This window comes from Cyprinus carpio, chromosome B22 (genome assembly GCF_018340385.1).
Source record: "Cyprinus carpio isolate SPL01 chromosome B22, ASM1834038v1, whole genome shotgun sequence".
NCBI lineage: Eukaryota > Metazoa > Chordata > Actinopteri > Cypriniformes > Cyprinidae > Cyprinus > Cyprinus carpio.
Window position 1 is genome coordinate 4761323 of NC_056618.1, and position 12500 is coordinate 4773822.

General features: G+C 42.2%; 1 protein-coding gene and 1 long non-coding RNA gene across 3 annotated transcripts in view; one reads left to right on the forward strand and one right to left on the reverse strand.

Moving 5' to 3' along the window:
- The window catches only part of LOC109084161 (NACHT, LRR and PYD domains-containing protein 12-like), a 941455-nt gene that overhangs the window by 383886 nt on the left and 545069 nt on the right, over positions 1 to 12500 (reverse strand).
- Positions 1 to 12500, forward strand: part of LOC109078434 — a 376314-nt gene that overhangs the window by 108380 nt on the left and 255434 nt on the right. The window lies entirely within an intron of this gene.

A 12500-nucleotide genomic window follows, 5' to 3' on the forward strand; every position in this document is an offset into this window, starting at 1 on the left:
TGTTCAGGAAAACACATTTAACCTGCTGTTTGATTTTTTTTAAACATTTCTCCACACTCCTTTTTTATTTGGAATAAATATCACACAAACAATAAATAAATAATTTTTTAGACATTACTCTGGGACGGTCAGCTGTTGAATGATGGTTTTTGAGTATTAATGAGCTTTACTGGTTGGCAACCGATCCTCCTTTGCTTCTCCTTTAAAGGGGTCATGTGATGCTGATAAAACAACATTTTGTGTATTTAGTGTAATGAAATGTGTTTATGCGGTTTAAGGTTTAAAAAAAAAAAAACTTATTTCCCCCAATCCATTGCGCTTTGGCGAAGTCTCGGTCCAGAACTACAAACACGAATTAAACGCGTTAGAAAAACTACAAACATGGCGGATGCGCGCGATCGACTAGTTAGAGAGGTTTACAAAAAGGGGTTCGCGTTACTAATAATCAACATTTAACCTGGTAAAAAATATTTATTTCTTGTTATCTTTGTTATAGTTCATCTGCAACAGCAATGTGAACTTTTTTAAACATCCATTTGGTCATTAACTTTTAAATGCATCATTATGCAGAAAATATGAGCAGAGTTCTCCGCATGAAAGATCAACGAGCTTCTTCTTTTCTCTCCAGTACAGTAGGAAGTCAAATTAAATGAAATGTGGAGGATGTTAATTGTTACAAGATGATGACAGGTCAGTTTACAGTGAGGTGCGTGTAACAGGTGCGACAGAGCGCTCCTTTAAAGACGCAATTGTGTGACATGAATCATGATAGTGTGTCCCAAAGCTTGCCTACTCTTCTACTACACACTCTTTCCGGCAAGATGGCGGGCTGAACACGCGCTCTCACTAAGCGGCCTAGTTATCTCCCATTTTCTATTACGAAAATTAAGCTTGTTTCTCAATTACACCTACCCAGAGTGACTTTAAAGATTTCGTGCTATTGTTGTTGACCTAGAACATGCGAAAATCTCACCAAACAACTCATCCCAAAATTACTGTATTATTCCTTCGGACCATCGCTTGGCTCAAACTGCAGTTTCAGAGATGGAAACAACAACTGATTCATTTAGAGAAACGCCGTGATTCCTCTTCACTTTACACCCACTAAAGTACATATGTCGAAAAAGCTAAAACCTCAAGAAGAGGACATCACCAACGCTACTCTGCTGCAAGCCATTACTTCCCTAACTGCTCGCTTCGATTCACAAGATGAAAAGTTAGAAGAATTGGCGAAACAACTGCATCATGATTGCAGAGATTTCCAAAGCTGTTGAATTGAACTCGGCTGAAATTAAAGACTGCAAAGAAAGTGCAAAGAGTTGAGGAAATCGGTCATGGGTTTTACCACAGCACACAATGACTTGGAAAGCAGAACATCTGATCTTGAACGATATAAAAGAAGATGGAATCTCCGGATTACGGCATGAAGGAGAAGTCTGAAGAGGATCCCGCAGGGAAGTGATTGACCTGATTGCTGAAATTGCTCGCACTTGATACAGAAGTTAAACTGATAATATTGACTGGTTTTTACGGATCGGTGAAAAGAATCAGAAGATAAGACAGATGATTGTCCAATACAGGGGCCAGTGGAAATCAGCGAGAAAACTCATCTGTTTGCCTTAACGAGAGTCAGATTTGTGGAAGACTTCACGAAGGAAGACCAAATGCCTTTCGTGCGTTCTGTGGCGCTGGGTGTAAAACACGTAATAAAGAGGAAAAAAAGCGTATTACAGAGGTCCGTTTGGTTACGTGAAGGAAGGCATTGACCGCTGAAATCCTTCACTAGAACTGTTTTACTGGTAGGGATGGTGTGAGATGTTGATATTTTGGAGAAATGCTATAGGTTACGAGATATGTACTCACGGTTAATTGTCATCCATTTAGTACATATCTGATTCGGAAGTTCGCAATCTGTGTTTGTTTTTTTTCTGTTTTTATTTTTATTTGTTCTCTTCAGATGTTTCCAGTTAAGCTTACGTTTTTCATTTCTCTCTCTTTAAATGTTCGGGCATTCAAAATAAGGTCAAAAGAAAGGCTGTGTTTTTATTTTATGCAAGGAACTGGTTCGCATTGTATTTATTTTTGCAAGAGATGCACTTCTACCACATAACTGATGCTGCTCTTTGGCCTAGATCAATGGGGGAGATAAATGTTATTAAACCACGGATCCTCCCACTCTGCAGGGACTGCGATTTTGCATTTAACAACCGTCCAGGTAAAGCGATTTCTGTTAAAACTGATGCTAATGGACATTGGGTTTGCAAGTGTTCTGGATATTGAATCCTATCTTTTTTATTTTGGTTAATGTATATGGTCATAATAATGCAAAACAAAATCAAACAGCTTTTTGCTGGGGTCTCTTCTGTAATTTGTAATTTCAAGAGGTTGTTTAACCAGATAATATTGTTATAGGTGGAGACTTTAATGTTACACCAGATGGAAACTCTTGACAGGCATCCACCTAAAAGTAGTTCCCTCAACCAAACTCTATGATTACTCATCTGTTGCAACAATCTTAAGAAGTATTGGATGTATGGAGACATCTTAACCCTAACATCAATAGAATTTTCCTGGTTTTAGACCCTAATGCCTCCTAACAAATCGAGGATCGATTATTGGTTAATCTCAGATAACTTGTTGCATTTTGTCAAAGGATTGCTCTATTTCAGCAACACCTCTAACAGATCCACTGCGCTATTGTCTTGGTTGTTAAGCCAAAGGTAAGATTTATAAAGGGATACTGAAATTTAATTCTGAGGATTTGCTTGAAAATGCAGGACTTTGTGCAAAGATTAAAGATTTAATTAAGTAATTTGAGAATAGTAATGATTTCCGTTCTATAAAAGCCAGATGGGAATTTCTTAAATTTAAAATTTGTGAATTTTCTATAAGCTATAGTAAAATGCTTGCCAGTGAACAACATGAATACAAGATTATATTTGAAATTAGCCAATTACTGTAGCAAAAATGCATTAGTAGCATTGAAAAAAAGTAATTTATTTCTCTTCAAACTGATTGGATAACATACATCAAGAAAGCTAAAGGTGCATACATTCGCTCAAAGGCCAAATGGATAGAGGAGGGAGACGAAAAGCACGTCCTATTTTTGTAGATTAGAAAAAAGACGACAGTCTAAAAACAGTATTATTTCCCTAATGGTGAATAATACTGAAATTACTGATCCCTGCAAAAATGGGACGTGCTTTCTCCCTCTATCACTGACACTGGCTGCTAACTTTCGATATGGTGCTCAGTAATGTTTGAGAAATAAGTACTTTCAATGCTTACTATGCATTTTTGCTGCAGCCTGTAATTTCAAAATACTAATCTTTGTATTCATGTTGATAGGCATTTTACTATAACATAACAAGTGCAAATTTATGAGGCTTTGAGAAATGTTACTGACTCAGTACTTTTGGTAAATCTTTGCTGGGAATCACTTTTCAAGAAGCTTGAAATCGAGACCAGAATTTTTGCTATGAGAAATCTTGCTCTTTGACTTGGCGCAGCTGGTGATCTGTTGAAGATGGGCTGGCGGCTGGCGGCTGAACATCGAGATTGGCAATAATCGTCCTCGACTGGCGTGGGTCTAAACCGGGAAAGGCCCCGATCGATAGAGGGCCAAAATATCTCTTTTCACATCTTTGGGTGTTGCAGGCGGTTGAGGAACTGCACGGGTGGATGCCTGTCGAAACAAATGCTGATGGCTGGCGTCCGCAGGGGTCAGCTCTTGAGAAGTACAGAGGCCCGCAGAAGAAAGACTTCGGCTTAAGCTTGTTGATTTTGTTTTGCATTATTATGACCGCTATACCGACCAGCAAAAATATGACAACTGTCCGTGGCATCGAGGGCTGGCAACACCTGAACGGTGTTAATAAAAAATGCGGTCACGGGAATGGTAAATGGACGCGCTGTTTATCTTCTATTGTTCGACGGCATCAGTATGTTGAAGTGCATCTCTTTACTGAAAAATGCGAGCAATTCTTTGCAAGTAAAAACACGGCTTTGACTGGTGCCCCGAAGCACGAGAGAAACGAGCGACTGCAGCAGGCGCTGCAGTACTGAAATAAAAAATAAAACGAAAAAGGCGCAATTGCATCGAGTAACAGCCGCTGAAGCGGACTGACGAACCAGCCGGTATATCTCGCGACTTTACAACGACTGCCGAAATATCGCATCTTTCACCATCTACTGCGAATGAAAGGATGTGGAGTAACAAACTTTCAATGTACCGACGGACGCAGCAATACTTCCTTTCTTTACGTGCTTGGCTTTAAACGGCACGGCGTTGCAATGCAATCTGACTCCCCGGTGGCGGCGAATATTTCGTTGATTGATTTCGTCTGGCGGAACTTAATCATCTGTTGATATTTTTGATTCTTTCTTGCGTCGATAACTTTGCTGCTTGTCGAAATCGGCGGTAATCGATCAATCGCTTTCACTAGCGATCTCGAACTGCTCCTTTCGTGCGTTGTCGAGAGATTTCCATCTTCTTTGGCGAAATCGGAAGCTACGCTTTCCCGTCGACGGTAACGATGACCATTTTCTCCAGCTGCTGTTCTTTGCGTGAATTCAGCTTTGGAAAATACTCTGCTGTGCGGTTGTTTAGCATTCTTTCTAACTTTCGTCTTGTGTCGGCGGCGAAGCCAGATGACGATGATACTTCTTCGAACGCTGTCTGCCCGAGTGGTGGCAGGCGCGGCGCTTCTCTAACCAGTCGTTGTGTTTCCGTCTCTGAAGCAGTTGTGCGGGATGGTATTTGGTACCGCTTTAGACGCTGGCTGCTGCGAAAGTCACTTTCGCGAACGAACCAGCAGTGAAGTAACTTTATTTTAAACAGCCAGCGATAACAGGCGACAGTGAGCGGGTATTCGACCGCTCATCTGCAGGGAAAGGTATTGATGGCGTAGAAAGAGGCCGAACTTTGGAGACTTTTCGTCACTGTGCGTGAGGCTTATGCTTTTATTTGACGCAATCGGCGTAACAACAGTGCATCTCCACATTTAGACCCGTCATTTGGAAACTTTCTGTCTTTGCTTCGTAATGATGCATTTAAAAGTTAATGACAAAATAATGTTTATAAAGTTCGCATTGCTGTGCGAATGAACTTATAACACCGGATGGCTGAAAGTAAATATTTTAACCGGAGTTAAATAGACGGTCAGTGAAACCCACTACACTGAACACTTTAACGCCCATTAGTGATTTATGGATTCTGGACGGAAAATCACTTTGCCGAAAGCACTGGATGAAGATAGCTTTTTTTTGAGCCCGGCAAATGCATGGCATTTCAAATTGCTAGTACACAAAATGTTGCATCGGCGTCATGACACAAGGAAGCAAAAGAAGGATGTTACTCCAGCTCGTGAAAACTTTCGATTGTGAGAAAACCGCTATTCCCCAGCTTATGATAAAGAAAGTATTTTATTTGACGTTTGATGATATTTATTCTGAAAAGAGGAGTGATGAAAAGTAAAAGAAAAATCCTTGTTTGGGTTATGGTGCTTTCTCGAGCCCAGAGTTTTAACTGTCAGCACTGCACAGCTGACAACACTAGCTGTTTAAGCCAGAAAATATTCACGCAGAAAATACTGTTTTTAACAAACTGTTTAATAACTTTATTTTTAAAGTGCTTTGTTTATACTTGTTGAGAGTGGCCAATGAGAGAGGCTGTGCTGATGGCGCGAAAGTCGATGAAAACGAGCTTTTCTTTCGAAATGGTGATGAAACTGAGCGCAGGCGATGGCGTGGCTTTCGTTTTTAATCGGTGTCTGTCGAAAGCTGCGCAATCCAGCATTTTTGTGTTTCTTTTGTTTGTTGGCAATGAAGCATTTGTGTTGTTGGCGGCGAACAGTATGGCAGGGGCAAAACAGGCTGGCTGTGAGTGAAAATGAGAGGAAGATGTAGTGATTTTGGCTCAACGTGAGGCCCTGCGCATTGTAGATCTTGGCATCTTTTGATGCATTGAGATGGCATGAAACGTCGTCGTATGAATGAGTTTAATGCAAATGATGATAGCAGAGGCGGTTTGAGCGCAAACTTCACTACTTGTTCCGGCTTTTTACGTCAAACGCAATGATCAAATAACAGCGAGCTACTTTAAGCACGGCGTGTCGATATGTGTTTCCTGGCTGCACGTAACTGCATTATTTCGTGTATGCGCAATGTCGCATTTTACACGCATTTGGCTTCATGAAAGACACCGGTAATTGGCGACTACTCAGAACACTCACGTCGCGTCGCATTTATCGGCTTTGATGATGCGCTCTCTGTTGCTGCAGGTGAACGAAGCGTGAACAATGCAGAGTCAGAATTTTGTGACTCGATCGCTTTTTGGGGTGCATTAGGTAAACAATCGAACGCGAGGTGATGTAGTGAACTGGTATTGTTCAAAGACAGTATTCTTTGTTTGTTAAGGGTGGCAACTGACGTCGCTGGTCTGGTGTCACAATTTCGCTGCTGTTCAGCGCCCTGGTATGTTTCCGGATGTTATCACGGGAATGGTACTCTTCGAGAGGACACAGTCCACAATGGGGAGTTTTATTCTGTGATAGCACGAGCGTATCTCTTGCGAAAGTAGTGTGAAAGTAATGTGACGTTGGCGTAAGTAAACGCAGAGACGGCATGTGATGCTGGGCGACATTTTCCTACAATCTGAACAAATATTTCAAGCAGCCGATATTCACTGACCGCTGATGTCGTCGGCTTTGTTGCTGGCTAAGCATTAACTGGCTACTCTTTCACTTCGCACGTGATTCGGCCACATCGGCTTTCGCTCCTTTGAAGCGATGATCGACTGATGCTTTCTGAAGCTATATTTGTTCACGCTATCGGTAAACTTGTATCGCAAAGTGTCGTTCACAGTTTGGTCTCGTGGCATCGGCATGACTTCTCAATCGAAACTGCAAACTTTGTGTTTGTCAGGCAAAGAAAGAAGAGCATCTGTGTACCACGGGAACTGAGAGAAAGAAGACGAAGCGAAAGTGAAGCTGCAAATCGTCAGATGAAGAATCTTTCACAAGCTACTGTGTGAACATTCATCATGTGTGGTATAAAGTGTTTTATTGCTCTATGCTGTTGGTTTGAGAGAACACGCCGTCTTTGGTCTCCAGACTATGTGTTTTGTGGCTGAAATGCTGGGCGCAAACAGTAATTTTATGGATGTTTTCGTGCCGGTGGACATGGTGGGTTCGCGGTTTTGTCATGGCCTGAGATGCTATGTTGAGGGGGGCGGTGTTTCTTAAGTGGCCGCGAGGTTTGTCGTAAACAGAGCCTGCGTGTTCATAACGGCCGGGTTATCGGAGATGTATTTCATTCATATTTTTTATTTTTGGTGCAAAATCATTTATGGTATTTGTGTAGAAAATGTTTCATTTATTGGGGTATTGTAATGGCCATGTGCGGCGGCTGCGGGACTTTGTGCTGTGATGTCAGAAATGTTTATCATCGAATAAATAGGTGAATGATAGTGTTATAATGAATGAATAAATAGATTCATTTGTAGTATGAAACGCAACGCGCTCATTGCATCTTTCTCAAGCTGTCGAATGAAAAGCCAAATGACCTTTCATTTAATGGCTTTAAGGGGGCTAAGCAGACTGTTGAGACATAGCCCGTCAGCACCGACTGATCTGGCTGCGTAAAGTCGCGTGGCTTTCGACCCGCGGCAATAGTTCCCTAACGCCGAACTGCGACAGAAGCGTTCCACCGAAGACAATATGACGTTCCCCTGAATGCCATTGACCCCACTGACTGAAACTGTTTCATGATCTACGAGTACCGTAGTTTTACTCCCGCATTTGTGTCAGTTTTTTAATTTATAATAAGTGAAAATATGATGCAAATGAGTTTTTGCTGCAAGGGCACCTTCAGCCAAAATTCACTATAGACCCGCATTGCTGGTGCAATGTCATGGCGTTGATGATATTTTCACTTTCAGTGTCCTAACTCGAAAACTTTGATGATTCTCTGCATTGTTATTCACATTTCTAAAAAGCAAAAATCAGCATTTTGCGTCTCCCGTTGATGTCTTGTAATTGTTTTGAGGGTGAGGTGATATGATGATGATGATATTGATTGTGCGTGTGGAGAAGGAGTTGCTGCGTATTTTAAATGATGCGATATGATCGACGATTTTGTTGATAAATTGAAGCGATTTTCATTTCGGAATAATTCCTAAATATTGATTGACTTTCACTGACTTGCAACCGAGTATCAATCCATTTAATTTTCATTGGCATTTTAACCATGACATTTTGTTTTTTATTTCGGCAGGCATCTGGTCTCCAAAATAGTTGAACAACATAAGTTGAAACGAAGTGATTTTCATCGTGCTGTCTGTGAATGACTTCAATCTCCGGTTGGCGTGAATCTCGTGCGTCACGCCGCTCCTGTGTTTGTGATTCCTGCTTTCGGAGTCGATTCTCGAGTGTGATGATTTTGTTCGAAGAGATGGGCTGCTGTGTAATACTGCGTAACTGAAACTGGCGAATCGGGCTGCGTTATATGTTTAAGCAATGAAATGGCGTATGTTAACTATACAGTGCAGCTATTAAAAAGCAAAAAATGTTTTTTTCCATCAAGAAACACCGATACGTACGACAGGCGCTTTATCAAAGTGACGCACGAAATGAACAATGAAACGGCGAATGAACGTGATGCGCGAAGATATAACAGTCTCAGTTGCTTTAACACAGAGGCATGTTACGGGGCGCATTATATGAATAGTATGAACGAGAATTAGATAACGGCACCGCTTTTGACAATAATATAATAAATAATAATAATAAAAAAAATATAAATATTTGACGGTTATATTGATAAATCCCCGCCATGTTCGGGCGACACTTTCGAGAGCGCGTCATTGCCGCTCAGGTTGGCTTTGGCAGTCTGGTTGATTTAATTAAATGATGGCGGTTACAATTCGGTTGGTTTTGCGTTCTCGCTGGTTCTGGCAGGAAGGCATGCTCTCGAAATGCTGAATATGTCGTGCTGACGGCGATGCTCGGCGTAGATGCTCGGAAGCAAGCCGTCTGGAGTGTTTGTTACCGGTGTTTATTTAACAAAAAGTATGAAGTACAATGCTGGTGGTGACGACAACTGTGTTGCTGACAGTGATGTGGGGATGAGCTGTTTTTCTCGCTTTCATCTGGTTGCGGAAAATGTTGAACAGAACAATCGTCTGAAGCGTCACTACTTCTGACAGTGCATTCGAAACTGAAGTGCGCTTCCCAAAGGCCGAAAGCGTGCTTTTGAGCGCCTGGTACGTGAAAAAGGCGCTATGCCTAAATTTTGCGCACGGCAGCTGGCGTGATGTGTTACTCGCTGCTGCCAGCTGTTGTAGAAATCGCGTCGAAGATAAAAAGGTTGCATTTATGCGTACTGGCTGCGTGTCGATCACCGAAAATGAACCGTGAACAAAGGTATAGCCTTCGGCTGGCCGGCAGCAGTTTTTTGAATAAATATTAACAAAACATGTAATGATAGCAAAAAATATAACAGTGTGCAATGAGCGTGCTGCATGTTAAATGCATTTTAAACGAAGTTGAGTACCCGGTACAACCCGCTATTGAACTGACGAATTTCGCCAATTTAAAAGAAGTTTGGTTCAGTAATAAGTATCGTAATAGATGATGACTGATATTGCCGAAAAAAATATGCGGTGGTATGTCGAAACGAGGCAAATGATGGCTTTCGTCCCGTGCATAACTGCTCGTGGGGCTTGTTTTGGACCATCGTGGCTGTTATTAGTAATATTGTGACACTGCATCTGCATTATTAGGTGTTGATTTTAAACTGACGGCATGTGTGCGCAGAAGCCAATGACCAAGCCAGAGAGACTTGACTTTCCGGTTAACTGTTATTCACATTTTTATCAGTGCGTTGTTGTGTTGAGGATGCTTCGGCCAGACTCGGGAACGTTTGTGTTCAGCTGAGCGTGCGGTGTGAAGCATGAAGTAGTTGTCGGGCCCGATGGGCACGGCAATAGCCTGTTCTGATTCGAAGGCTGACTGGTACATTGATAATGCTCGAAGTATTTTATGGAACTCAGAAGATGGAGAATAAGCAAATCGTTCGCTGCGACCGCTCGGAAGTCGGCGATCTGGCTGGCAATAACGAGATTGCAACAGTAAAATGTTGACTGCTTCGTGAACAGCTCAACGACTGGGGTGGGCGCGACCTGGTACGAAAGGTAAGCATTTGAGAAAACGCTACTATGGCGCCCGAACACACTGCTGACATAATTTCGTTTTGTCGAAGGCAACACTCTTCGCTAATATATAACGATCATCAGGCTGAAAGAAGGCTGTGAACAACACCATTGTTTAGGCGCGCTGAAGCGGCGAACTCGGCGGGTTTTGCTGTCGCGCGCACGAGGCCGATAATCTCGGCCCGCTTGACGGCTGTTTCAAAATGAGGGAAGCGAAGCGGCGTGTTAGTACGCGTGATAATGGGCATAGAAGCTGAAACTGAAAAAGCATAAAACCAGTGTATTCATCACGCTGACCATTTGGTTGTTGACATAATCATGGCGCAGGGGTGACTCACCGAATGGTGATGTGATTTGATGTTTCGGAGCGGCATTTAACTGCACGGGGAACTGTCAGCTGGCAATATCATTCGCCAGCTCTCCAGTATGATTATCGATGCGAAGATAATGGCTTCGAATAAGTGACGGTGAAACCGGCTGAAGAACCAGTGAGTCCAGCTATATTCAGAGGCTTCTGATGGCTTGACTGACGCGGGCTGGAACCATGACGGTGTGGGGAAGAAGAAAAGTTATTTAGATGAAGATCGGGATGAAGCCATTAGATGCGCAGGCGGCACTGCAACTATTCCGTAAGCTGGCTGTCGGCTTTGAATTTACAGTAATCTTTAATCTGACATTAACTGGTTTCGCCCGGCAGGCAATGTTCATCGACCAGCGTCGCTGGTGTTCCAGTATTCCGGCTCGGGTTCATTGCCGGGTATTGATGAGTTTGATTTGAAGCTGAAGTCGAGATGAACACTGTTTCTCTGGCACAATACCCGTCGCTGAACTGAGCACGAAAGAAAGCACAGCGGCTGCGTTTTCGACTGTGTATTGATAAATCGTGTTGTTGGCTAATAATAATAATGGCAAAAAGGAAGCGCAAATAAAGATGGCAAAAATACCCCATTTACATTACATTGTCGCGGCAGGCGGCACATCGAAATGAAGACGTGGAAAGCTGAAATCAAAATCAGTAATGGCTCTGAGTGCTTATATTTTAGTCTCCGGACCAACTTAACACAGTTTAATGTAACAGGTGCGTGGCCTGTGAATATGCGAAAACTGTGACATTTCTTTATTGAACTAGTGAACTTGGCAATAACCTTGTTTAGCTTTGAAGATGAAAGAGCCAAAAATGGTAAAGAGTAAAAATATTGAGTTCAGTAATAATAATATTAGCACTTTATTTTTGAAGTTTACTATAAAAAATCATTTTTGTTGTATTTAATAACTTTCCTTTTTAAACAAAAATATTATTATGTTTGCTGTGTATTTTGACATTAAAAATAAAACAGCAACTAAAAGTTCATTTTGTCACTATTATTGAGCATTGTTTATTGATGCTCGATGGATGCACTGTGTCATGTGAAGGACGAAGCAAATGCTCCGGGACTTTTCAAAGAAGAGTCGGGCGCTGAAAACGTAACTGCGCTGGCATGGCAGTTTCGTCAGCGGTAAATATGCGGTGCAGAGAAAATGTCTTTCTCTTTGATGAGGTGAATAAAGGGCGTTCCCGCAACTATGACTGTTGCTGCTGCACGGTATTATGTGTGTGTGTATGATGATAATGTATTCAGCTATTGACGAGCTTTGGTATTGACAGTATTGTGATGACAGAGGCTGATGACCGATGAAGTCCATTATTCAGCCGCAGGTGTCAGTAGTATTATTATGTATTCATTCGGCTATTGTGTGGCTGTGTGTGTGTGTGTGTTCTTCGTTTATTAATATTCGTGGTGATACATGTGGCTCGGTAATTATTGTTCAGTATTGTCAGTGTGTGTTCTGTGTTCAGTGACGAGCAGTAATGCATTGTGTGCGAACGATCGTGAAAGCATGCATTTGAACAGCTTCGAAAGGAGGGGAGCTTCAAGTATTCATGAGCTTAACGCATTTTTCCATTCAGTACTTGTTGACGGCTCACTTTACGCTATTATTTAAAGTATGAAAACTGCTTGTTTACATTTTCCACGCGGCGCGGTTTTAATCATGCCGGGGAGTACTCGAAGTGATTTGACTGGTGACGGCGTACGCAGGCACAGCGGTTCACTGATCGCTGTCGCGTTCATAATAACGAATGAATAGCGATGCGATGAATGAATGGTCGAGGTGACACATAACGTCTGTGAGTATTGATCTATTAGACTACAGGAGGCATGAGCGGGAATGCATGACGACGATGAGGGAAGAAGAAAGTTATTTAGATGAAGATCGGTTAAGCTGCGTCGTATTGCGCGATGAACCGGCA